A 12,853-nucleotide genomic window follows, 5' to 3' on the forward strand; every position below is an offset into this window, starting at 1 on the left:
CTAACCCCATTGCTTTGAACCTGGTGACAAGGTCTGGATTAAGATACATAACCACAAGACTCTGGAGCTGTGCTGGAAAGGACCCCACACTGTGATCCTGACCACGCCGACGACTGTTAAGGTGGACAGGATCTGGATGTGGACACACTACTCCCACGTCGTGCCTGACAAGAGAGACACGGTCCAACAGTTGAGGTCCCTGCGGAAAAGACTTCCAGATGAACCGCCACGAGAATGGTGTTAGGTCACCCCACATCCTGTCGATCTGCCGAGACTCCACTCCAGCGCTCCTGGTCCTGCTTCGCTTGCTGCTTACGCTTTGCTGCACCAGACACAAGCTCCCTGGATCTAACGTGGACAGTTAATGCTGTAACGGGTGACATTGCCAACTCTACCTCCCACTCAGCTCCCCCAGGCACCTGGTTTCCTGATCTTCATGGAGCCCTTTGTGACTTAGTGGATGAGGGATGGGACCCCTTGGATCAACAGCCCTTTCCTGGTGCGGCTGCAAACACACACACACACACACACACACACACACACACACACACACACTCCTGCTGCCTCCCCCCCTCCACATCCCAGGGCTGAAGGAACACACAGTCGCAGGCCTTCAGAGTCTGCATAGGATACTCTTGGGATTGGAGCCAGTGAACCAAATGTGGAGGCCCAGAGTCCTTTTTCTGTGCAGCACGGGGATGCAAAGCTACTGGGTGGATAAGCTGGAAGCCCCCACCCCCCAAAGATGACCTCATCACTGTGACCCAGTTCACAGATAAGCAGACATCCAGAGCTGGGTCTCACACAGGAAAAGACACCCAGCCTCCCAGGAGAGGGACTTGTGGACCTTGTTTTGAACTTCCTTACTCTCTGGGTACCCCTTGGGGGAGATGCAACAGCCTTGTCATTAAGTTCACAGCAGTTGGCAAGAAGACCAATCAGACTGCTGCAAAACACGGGGACTAAGACATTACATCTCAGGGCTGGAGAGATGGCTCAGAGGTTAAGAGCACTGACTGCTCTTCCAGAGGTCCTGAGTTCAATTCCCAGCAACTACCTGGTGGCTCACAGCCATCTGTAATGGGATCGATGCCCTCTTCTGGTGTCTGACACAGTGTACTCACATGAAATAAATCTTAAAAAAAAAAAAAAAAAAAAAAAAAGACTTTACATCTCTGGCTATGATCTGGGACTCCTAGTTACTGGACCAACTGCTCCAAAGTGGCCTTGTGAGACCCATGGCTCCCTTAGGTCCCAACAAGGTATTAACAAGGCTGAACCAACCACTCCTACAACCTCTGCCCCTGCCCACCATCAATCCCTCATCAGGATCCACCACCCTGAGAGGTCTCACTTCGTCTAAACAACTGCTCCCTAAAACTTGTCCACCTCCTGCATCATCCACTACAACACCCAAGTCTGGACCCCTGCGATTATTAGAAGCTGCTTTCCAGGCTCCTAAGTCCTCCCGCCCAGATTTAACAAAGGACTGCAGCTTAAATGCTCAGCCCTCCTACCGTGAAGAGACAGCTATCTCTTGAGACTAAGTCACAGACCAGATAGGGTACTCAATGGAGATGGTGACAACCAGATAGAGGTAAGCTGACCCTACGTTAATAACAGGACAACGATTCTATATTGGTAATAAGGTATCCTCAGCCTACTTCCACCTATTAAGGACACATGCTGTCCCCAGAGAATGCTTGGTGGGCTTGTACCTCAGAGCTTACCCCATACATTTATGACCTAGTTGTAAATACACCTGAATATTTTTGTGTTCTAGTACAGCTTGCACCTAGAATGGCCTATTATTCTGGGGAGGATGTCATCAACCAGCTAGAACCTCCAAACAGTTGAGTAAAGGGTGGCCATTTCCACTGTGGTGCTAGGTCCTCTCCTTGGCATAGGGCTGACTGGAGCTGCTAGTGTGGGGACCTCAGCCCTAATACTCCAAGATAAAAATTATAAGGCCCTGTGGATGGTGATAGATGCAGATATATAGGAGATGGGATATATCTTCCTATATAAGTCCTATACAGTCCATCATGGCCCTGCTGGATTCCCTAGCCTCCCTGGCAGAAATAGTCTTCTAGAACTGAAGAGGCCTAGACTTGCTGTTCCTCCATCAGGGATTGGAGCAGTGAACCAAGTGAACCTGGAAGCCACTGGTTCCAGCTGGCTTTGGTGGCTGTTGATTGTCAGCACCCTGGTCTAACTCTGTGTGTTAAACTCACCAAGAGCTAAGAAAGGCTCCACGGCACTCTAACCCCCTGTGATCACGAGGACATGTAGACACACACTCAAGAGGCTTACACCTTGAGATAGTGGATGGAGGGACACTGGTCTTTGTAACGCCCTTCCATCCCTCAAGGCCTTACTTGAGCCCGACATCTCCAAATTACCTCTGTGTCCTCCTGTCCCATCCCTCTGCCCATTCCGCACCTGCTGCGACATGCTGGCCTTTGAATTGCTCCTCGAACGCACTGAGGGTGACTCTAGGCGCCGGGCGTGTGCGCTGACTCTTCCTTTTGTCGGAAACGCGTCACCATAATCTGTAGCCAGCGCGTCCTTATCTCCTTGGAGTCTGTTCCAACAGCACATTGTCACTCTTTAAAGCTCCAGTCCTCTCGGCTCCTCTCCCTGAGTAGAGGGGACTTGGTTTTGTCTACCTGCCAGAGGAAGATCCTCAAAGCGTGCTTCTTTAAGGCATAAAACTTCTTGGATATGCAGGAGAGGGGGACTCGTTATTGATGGGCAGGTTTTGTGAAATGAGGTCATAGCCAAGGTTACTTAACTAAGGCCAGGAGCAGGGCTTGAGCAGGGCAGAGAGAATATCGACTTTCAGATACTCCTTAGCCTGCGACTTTCGGAAACCTTTACCAAAACCCAATTTTCTCACATGTAAAATGAGAATCAGATCATTTCTCCTCACAGAAACTTTTCAGATTGACAGATCTGGAGATTGGAGAGATGGCTAAGCAGTTAAGGGCACCTCCTGTTCTAGTAGAGGACCCAAGTTCAGTTCTCAGAGCTCACAACTGCCTGCAACTCCAGTTCCTTTGGGGGATCAGACACAGGTGTGTGTGTGTACACACACACACACACACACACACACACACACACACACACTCACACAATTAAAATAATAAAATAAATCTTAAAATGAGATTCAATAGAAACAAAGATGGAAGGTCATGTAAGTTCAGGGCTCTCCTCAGAGGGTGGTTCTTCAGCTAAACCTTCCCTGGTTGCCAAAAGTAGTCCCTTAGACAGTTTTGGATTGAACAAAGAGAGTCGACTTCAGTGAACTCAGGGGTCAGGCAACACAAAGAACAAGAAAGGAGGACATAACGAAGGGCAAGAAGGGGCTGGGAAGGAAGGAGAAGGGATGGCGGTGTATCCGTGGTCTTGGGAATGAAGCAGCTTTGATCCAAATACTCCCTGCCCCACCAAGTGCTGCAGAAGTCCCTCCCACACAACAAGGCTCAGTGGTGTGTGGAGGCCTCCTGTGGCCAGAACCTCACAGTGATGCACTGTGTCCATCACTGCGGCCTCTGTGGAGCACGGAGAAGCCACAGCAACGAAGCAATGGAGAGCTGGCTTCCAAGTGTCAGAGCACAGCAGAGGTGGGGAGGAGGCTCCAAAGCCCAGGCTCTTAAGGTTCATCCAGACAGCACGGGCCGTGTTTGGAAGTCGGCAAAGCAGCCAGATGCAGCACAGTTAGGCACCCAGAACAGTTGCTCAGTTGGTCGGTTAGCTGACCTCTGTTGGCTGACAGTGGCTGATGTGTCCCACTTAGTGACTGGCCCCATTACCTGTGGAAGCTCTGTATGCAGATTGGATTTAGGGAACTTTCACTGTTTATACAAATGTGTGACTTAGAGTAGGCAAGGTTCTTTCATGATTGCTCTGACAACACCTAAAACAGAACGAAACTGACTCACCCTCCAGTAATGGCTAAAAATAAAGAAAAACTCAACGCAAAAAAAAAAAGTCAAAAAAAAAAAAGTCAAAAAAAATGCGTTTAACGAATGAGTGTTCCACAGAAAACTCCTCATGCACACGTAGGGTAAAGTCTGAAAGTCCATCAGGGTTCGTCCTCTGGAGGCCCTGCAGCCTCCTCCAACATCCTTCAGAATCAGGGGCAGGAGATCAGCGCCTCCAGGTCAATCTGATCTAGGAGCTAAGAGGGACTTTGGCCACTTTTAGAGTGTGAAAACCCAAAAAGATTGTATTTTATGACAACTAAAAATGATAGGAATTCAGATTTCAGCATCCACAAATCAGATTTCACTGGAACACAGCCACACTCATTTATTTTCCTGTTGCTTACGACTGTCTGTGCTACAAAGGGAAGAACTGGGTAGTTACAACGCAGACAACATAGCCTGAAATATTCCCAGTGTTAGTCAGCTTGTGCATTTTCCTTTTGGCTGGCAGTGTTGGAGGTTCCAGTCCCTTGTCAGTTGGCCTGTCACTTTTGGGACTGCGGTGAGGCCATACAAGACAGTGGGGAGGAGGAGAGGAGGAATCTCTTAAATCATAGTCGCCTAGAAGCAAAGACAAGCAAAAGGGGGTGCTTGGATCCCACTGGTTCCTTCAAGTCACACCCCTCCCCCTTGGACTTAAAACTTCTCACTAGGCCCTACCTTGTAGAGGCTCCACTGCCTCCCAATAGTGTCAACCTGAAGACCACACATTGAACATAGGCATTTGGAAAGACACCCCAAGCCAAAGTATTGCACTTACAACATGGTTATGTTTTTATACTGTCTGGAACTGTGCAGGAAGGCCTTTCCAGAAAATACATTTTGATTCCTCAATATGGACATTTTAAAAGTACCCTCAGGTCACTATCTGAACCCCGAAGACCTTTATTGATTGATATGTGAGTTCGAGGTCAGAAGTCTTCTTGGATGGGCCCCAACCAAACTTTCTGTTCTAGTACAGCTTGTACCTAGAATGGCTTATTACTCTGGGGAGGATGTCATCAACCAGCTAGAACTTCCAAACAGTTGAGTAAAAAGGGTGGCCATTTCCACTGTCTTTGGGAGGGTAGGACAACCCCACCTTTTTCCTTTATACTCTCGACTCTTAGGCCCACGCATGATTAGGTGCATGATGGGTGAACAATAAATATTGGTGCACAGATGGAGAGCGTTCTAAGTTGTCTCTTCCTAGTTGAAGAGATAAAGATGGGATAGGGATTTAGCTCAGTGGTAAAGGGCATGTACCAGTCCCTGGGGTTGGTCCAATCCTAGGACTGCAAGAGATAAGCAAGCTCACAAATGTAGCCTGGAGAAAGGCTTGATTAGGTCTAAGCAGGAGGTTTAAAGAGTCCTGAGGTTATTGAGAAAAGCCCGGTGAAGTCCATCCACAGGGTTTGGGATTGTAGGGACCTGTAGGGTTTGTGTAGTGGATTTAGGACTCTGCATGGGTGAGTCTCTGAGTGGGCAATGAACAAGGGAAAAAGTGCTTTCCAAAGAGAGGGCAATCACAACTCTTTAGTGGATGGCAGTTGCAGGCCCTGCCAAAGGCTTGCTTATTCACTTTCTTTCCACTGTGCTTAGCAGAAAGCAACATCCCGGCGATGGTTGAAAAGATGGTGGCTTCAGAACGAAGTGCTGCTCGCCAGATTTACCATGAAAACAGCTCCCAAACACCTTCCGTCTTAGGGCAGGATTCTCTCTTGCTTTCCAGTAACTTACCCGGACAATTTCACCGGTCTTCACAATGTCCCTCAGCATCCTGAGGAGTGTTCCAAAGACCACGAGGAGGCCCATCCACTTCTAGGCAGGGCTCTACACAGGGTGAGGGAGGCCTTGCCATTCCATCACCCAAAGATGGTCGTCTGCGTTATATTAGCCACTTGTCTCATTGCTGCAGGGAAATACTCCATGGAAGCAACTGGAGGAAAGAAGGAAGGGAAGGAGGGAGGGAGGGAGGGAAAGAAGGAGGGAGGGAAGGAATGAGGAAGGAAGGGGAGGGAGGGTTTACTATAGTTTACAGAGCTGTTGTGTAGTCCACCGTGAGGGCGAGGTGTGGTGGCAGGAGGCAGCTGCAGTCAGGAAAGACAGCTGTGAATATTTGTGCTTTACTCAGTTTGCTCCTTTTAATTCAGTCTACGGGCGTTGCCTGCATCTAAGGTGGGTCTGCTCACCTTAGTTAACCTACTCTAGACAATTCCTCAAGCTCATCACCAGAGCCCAGGCCAGTCTAGATCTCGTCTGTCAAACTGTCACTATTAACCAGCATATATTTACATGCCGACTAAAACATCACCCTTGACACCTGTGAATTCAACTTTAACCAACTGAAGTATCTTTAAAAAAAAAATTTAGTATTTATTTTATGTGTGTGAGTGCTTTATCTGCATGTACACCTGTGTGCCAGGAGAGAGCATCAGATCACATTTTAGGTGGTTGTGAGCCACCACATGGTTGTCAGGAATTGAACTCAGGACCTGAAGCCTCTTTTAAAAAATAACCCAGTTCGATCTAATTCATTCAGTGTTTGCAAGCATCATTATGAAGGTGTAGTTTAGAGTTTTAGCAAATGGTACCGAAGAGCCGACAGTCACTCTCCATGCAGAGAATCTATGGGATCAAATAACAGTTTTGTTTGCTTTGTTTCTTGAAGGAGCTTAGACGAAAGTGTCTCTCTAATGTTGAAGGCCCAGATACCCATCAGGAATGGCGCAGAGGATCTTGCGTCTAGCCGGGAGTGGATATCTGACTGTCCTGAGGGCTTGCCTGTCTTTTGCAGATTGTCCCAGATGTTCCAGGAACAAACAGTTGGCTGTGAGGTGGGGGTGGGAGTGTGGGGGCGGAGGACAGGTAGCAGTGAGAGCGGTTGTAGCATTTGCCCATGCGCATGGTAATGTCCTGCCAGAGGCCACTTCAAACTTCCAATGCGTCCGACGCTGACCAGTTCACAGAATTTCTGACTATATAACCACACGCTCTGTGAAGGTCAGGACTTGGGCCCCCAAAATAAATGTTTACCTGGGATCCTCACCTCACCCGCACTGCAAAGGCATAACTTCCAGTCAAACCTCCCAGAGAGTTGAGAAGTCAAGCAGTCAGGCCAGGCAACCTCCTCACCAGTTCTGGCTTGAGTTTTCCAGTCCCCACAGGACCCCGGAAATTGCAGAGGCCTCACACCCCATTGCGCAGGCAGGGGTGGGGGTGGGGTGGGGGTGCACAGAGGTCCCTTCCCAGGTCTGGTGGGAATCTCTGCTGGGCCTGCTTTGTGCCTGCTCTTTAGCTCCATGAGCATGAGAATGAGGCAGAGGCAGGTGGTCTTGGGGTGGGTATGAATAGCGGTAATTGTCCCTACGTCAAAAGGATGAACCAGAAAACACAACCAGCAAGGGAGGAGGCGTGGGGGTGGGGCGCTGCGCTCTGTGAATTAGGCCTTTTCTATGGATTCCATAAGGTTACATAATGAGCAGCTTTTGCTCAGCTACCTCTGACCTCTGGGGGCCAGAGGAGGGCCCAGCCCCGTCCCTGCAGAGTGTGTTCTGCCTTTGTTTACCTAGCATTGCTCTGCTGCTCCGGGCGCTGGCTGAGGTGCTGGCTCTTGGGAGCTGCCCTGCCTCTGACGCCCTTGGAAGCAGCTACACTTCTTTGTGTACATTTCCCCATCTGCAGAATGGGGACCAGAAGGCTCCCAGCACTGAGGGCTGGGAGACAGGGAAACAGGGTTATATCTGGCGCCACCTCTCAAGTGCCTCAGTGGAGGTTTTCCATTTTCTGCCTATGTCCCCAGCTAGTCTACACCTAACCCCTGTAACCAAGCGTGTGTCCCTGAGCCAGTCCTTCCCTCTTTCCTCCCTCTCTCCCTCCTTTCCTTCTTCCCTCTTCTCTCTCCCATCTGTGAACTGTGAGCGACCACACCGGGTCCTCCCTGCCTCTCAGGGATGGGAGAGCTAAGGAGATAATGCAGGAGGAGTTGGCTGCTCTGGGGAGAAAGGTGTTATGTACATGGAAGGTGTAATTATTATCCTGTAACTACACGAGTGTTTATATTGTACCTAGTCTGACAATTTCGGGGTTTTTTGACAGACGAGCTGTCTAAAGCTTGGAAACCTGTCCAAGGGGTGGGGACAGCTGAGAGCCTCTCAGGACAGCCTGGAGCCTCCAGAGGATCCCCATGTCTTAGCTCCAGGCAGCATCTCTTTGTGGGTGTGAAGGGAGCTGGCGTCACTAATGGCTTAACCCAAGATTTAGGGGAGGCCCCAGTGTGGCTTCACTGAGCAGCTCAGTTAGAATGGAAATCCAGGCAAGAACAGAACAATGGTGTGGCTGGCAAGGATTGTGGTACAGGGTTTAGGAAATTACAGTCTTACTTGGCGTGTTCTGGATGTCCCTAATGCTTCTGTCTCTCACCACCCTGACTGTTAACACTACCAACACCCGTCTTTATCTCCTACGTAGTGCCCAAGGGGGCACCCCAACCATACACACACAGATGCTAGAACTAAAAAACACTCTTGTTCTTCTAGAAGTCTCCTCCCAGAAAGAGTGTGCCACTGTGTGTGTGTGTGTGTGTGTGTGTGTGTGTGTGTGTGTGTGTGTTGCAAAGAAATGGATGTAGTAATGTTCTTTGAGACATGGTATGGAAAGTGAGATCCAGCCATGCACCCAATCAAAAACATAGGCAGGAAGTGGGCTCTGACTCCAGCCAGCATCGCAGGCCAAGAAGCTGGAGGCTTGTGTTCTGAAATGTAATGCGGCGGCCGTGGTGGCAGGAGTAAGGAGGTACCTGGCAGGTCGATGCCAAGGTGTCCCCTGATAAGTCACACCATTACAGACCTGATATAAGAAAAGTTTATTGTGGGGGAAGGGGAGTGAGGACTTGGAGAAGGGGTAGGAGCAGAGAAGGTGAGGAACAGAGAAGGTCAAAAAGAGAAAGAGAGGAGGACTGGGAACATGTGGGTGTTGGCGCCCGCGCTGCCATGGTACCTGGTTGTAGGCCTGAGAGGTTTAAGAGTCCAAAACTTTATTTTTCTTTGCATGTGCTTTCAATTCCCATGGTGTCCTTTTACTCACTGCTTAGTGGGGCTCCAACTTCGTGGCCCATTTTACCCAATACGTCCCTTAGCTTTGCTCGCCAGCTCCTTGGACGACCCCATCAGGAATTCTTCACTTTCCCGATCTCAGTGGGACCTCCATTTGTCGGTGCCCGTGCCGCCAGGGTACTGAGAACCGGGCGTAGGCCTGCGATGTTTAAGAAAAAGACACATACTCAGGTCATTCGTGTTACGAGAATGCTAAAGCTTTTACTGTGGTTCACAGAATATATCCCCCAAGTTCACTGGGTGGAGAAACCCAGGAACCACAGTGGAAAAATCGGCTTACGCCCTCAGGACCAAAGAAAGAAGAACAAAAAACAGGAACCGATTAGCAGTGTTATCGCCCAGGTGTACCACCCAGGCAAGCTGTTCAGGGACAGGGCATTTTGTTAGGAACAAAAGGCTTCCATGTGCATCAGCGAGGCTCAGCAGGGGTCAAGCACTGAAGGGGCCCTGGAGGGTCCCACTTGTGGGAATAGAGAAAGAGAGTGAGAAAGAAGGGAGGGAGAGGGAGGCAGTGAGAGAAGAAGAAGGGGCGGGGAGGGGGTAGCGAGCAGTCCTCTTACATGCTGCCAGGTCAACTGCACCTGGCTAGTGGTGGGCACCGGCAGTAATGACGGCAGGTGATGACGCAACTGTTGCTAGGTAGCTGTTGGGAGGAGCCTAGGGGAATTGCCTGTAAGCTAACAGCTTGTCCTCTTGAACCATGGTCTCCACCAGTCCCACTCAGGAAGACTGCTCTCATGACATCCCGCATGCAACCATATTGAAGCTAGCCGATGAACCGGGTAGTGGGTGTGTGAGGACCACACACATTCCAAACATTACCCCTCCTCCAACAGCCACAAGGAATTTATAGAGATTGTACAGAGAGGAGGATAACGCTGAGCAAAGAGATGCGTCAGTGGACCGTGGACTCAAGACCCTCGAATCCTCGCGATGGTGAAGACATGTTAGTGTGAAGACATGTTCGCCATGCTCCACACAAACGTTAACACTTCACGTTCTCAGGCTTCTCATGTAGGTAATAATGGAAGAGGAGCAGATGGCAGAACCCTTCCAAGGTCCCACTGCTCTGTAGTTCTATCTTGACCCACATAAGACCTTTCCAACCGGGCAACGTGGATGTGCTTCCACGGTTACTCTGTCCCCTTCACTCCCCACTGCACAGGCCCATTTACCTGCACAAAATGCTTTGTTACAGGTTGAAGAAGACGACGCGGTCCCAGGGTGGCTGTTGTGAGAGTGCTTTGACAAGATGAGAAAGAAAAAATGTTAAAAATTAGGACTGTCTCCCAGAGACCCAATCACCAAACAAAGCGTGAACACAGGCTAGACCTAGGCCCCCTGCACATATGGAGCAGATGAACAGCTTGGTCTTCATGTGGGTCCCAAACAATTAGAGCAGGGCTATCCTGAGCCTGCTGCCTGTCCGCCTGTGAATCCCTTGCTCCTAAATGGACTGCATTGTCTGGCCTCAGTGGGAGAGGATGTGCTTAAACTGATTCCTCGGCGAATCAGTGCAGGGAGTGGGGTGGGGTGGAGGGTGATACCCAGAAGGGAGCCTCAAATGAGACAGGAAGGGGGCGTAGAGGACTTGCCTGAGGGGGTATAGATACTGGGTTGTAAAGTGAATAAATACATTTTATTTTATTTTATTTTATTTTATTTTATTTTTTTCGGAGCTGGGGACCGAACCCAGGGCCTTGCACTTCCTAGGTAAGCGCTCTACTGCTGAGCTAAATCCCCAACCCGAATAAATACATTTTAAAGAATTAAGGCTGTCTTGGATCTGTGAAAGTGTGACAGACTAGTACAGAAAGCATTAAAAACAAAACCACTCTGTGGGAAGCTCTCAAACCATGTAAGACTATTCAGGTTCTGTGAAAATGTGAGTCATCAGCCTCCATGAGTGGGAGGATACATCCCTTCCAGACAGCCCCGTTCTTGTCCATGTGCTCACCACCTCTGACTTCATATCAGGAAGAGACATTCTGACCTGGGGAGCTTGGTCTGCCCAGGTTCTCTGGGTTCAAAGTCTTGGTGAGTATATAGGTCTGTCAGGGGAGTTAGGACATCATAGTCTCAGGTGGGGAAAGACACCCCAGGGAACAGCCTGACATCCTCAGACATTCGTTTCCAGGGCTGCTGCTTCTGGTTCAGAACTACACAGTCCGTGTGGACAGCTGCTCTGGGGACTATACTCACAGGGCCCAGAAACACACTTCTGAGTCTCTGATGCTTTCAGAGCTGATGAGTTGAGCTTTAAAGGGAAGCTGAGGCAGGAGGATCAAGAATTGGATGCTAGCCTGGAGTACATGGAAGACCTTACCTCAAAAGCACAGTAAAAATGAAAGAGACACACAGAGACAGAAACTGAGAGAGACAGATAGAGAGAGACAGAGAGAAACAGAGACACAGAGAGAGAGACAGACAGAGACAGACAGAGACCGAGAAATTGAAACAGAAAAAGACACACACACACACACATACACACAGAGAGAGAGAGAGACAAAGAGACAAAGAGACAGAGAGACAGAGACAGACACACAGACAGAGAGAGAGAGAAGAGACAGAGACAGACAGACAGAGACAGAGAAATTGAAACAGACAGACAGAAAGACACACACACACACACACACACACACACACAGAGAGAGAGAGAGAGAGAGAGAGAGAGAGAGAGAGAGAGAGAGATGGTACTATTTAATTTTTGTAGACTTTATAAAAACTAATGTTACCTGGGAGGCGGGAACCTCCGTTGTGGGAGAGCATCTGTCAGACTGGCCAATGGGCATATTTTTGACTGGTGTTGGAGGATCCGCCCACTGTGAGCCGTACACCTCTGGAAAGTGTAGCTTGGCGGTTGAATCTTGGCTCCTCCACATCTTACCCTGTCCCGTCTTAGGCCAGTCACTTCGTTTCTCTGTGCCTCAGTTTCTTCCTACATGCTATGGGACTAATCCCCAAGTAACTGCTTGGCATGGCGATACCCACAAAATAAGTTCTAGGTGTTAGCATTTCCTCTAGTCTCTGCCTAACAGTTACCTAGCAACCGCCAGGTACAAGCCAGGAGCCAGGCATATAAGGACTGTTTGGACACACTCTCTCTCTCTCTCTCTCTCTCTCTCTCTCTCTCTCTCTCTCCATCTTCCCACATGTCCCTGGCCAGCCTCTTCTCCTCTTTTCCTCTTTCTTTCTTACTCTCTCTTTCTGTTCTTCTCTGTTTCCTTCCTTTTTCTGCCTCTATTCCCTTCTCCAGACCCCCTTTCCAGGTCCCAAATAAACAAATAAACTTCCTATCCTATGAGGCTTATCCTATGGCTGATACCTCAGGGGGATGCCTCAGTATGGGCCTGCCAAATCTCCCCTCCAGCCACATCAAACCTCATTTTATAAAACACAACACCAGGTATCTGAACCTGAGTGTTATTCCTGACGAGTCTGGGAGTGTCCTTGGATAGGCATAAGTACCTGGCCATGTTATAGTGAAAAGGCAGCCATTTATAGGTAGTGCAGTCCCACAAAAACTACTGCAGTCCCTGATGACCAGGAATTTTGGAATCTGTCACGACAAAAAGGCATCAGTTTGCAGTGATGGACAGGGTCACAGCGTGGGCCAGGAGGATGTGAGTGTGCTCATTTCACAGGTGTAGCAAACTAACTTCAGGACTGACTTAGTCCTTGCTCAAGTAGTGACTAAGCGTTGGTCAGGACGGCAAGCATAGGAAGCACCCCGCACTCAGTCACTCCTGAGCTCTCAGGCCTGCTTCTGCC

The sequence above is a fragment of the Rattus rattus genome, chromosome 4 (assembly GCF_011064425.1).
Source record: "Rattus rattus isolate New Zealand chromosome 4, Rrattus_CSIRO_v1, whole genome shotgun sequence".
NCBI classification, from domain to species: domain Eukaryota; kingdom Metazoa; phylum Chordata; class Mammalia; order Rodentia; family Muridae; genus Rattus; species Rattus rattus.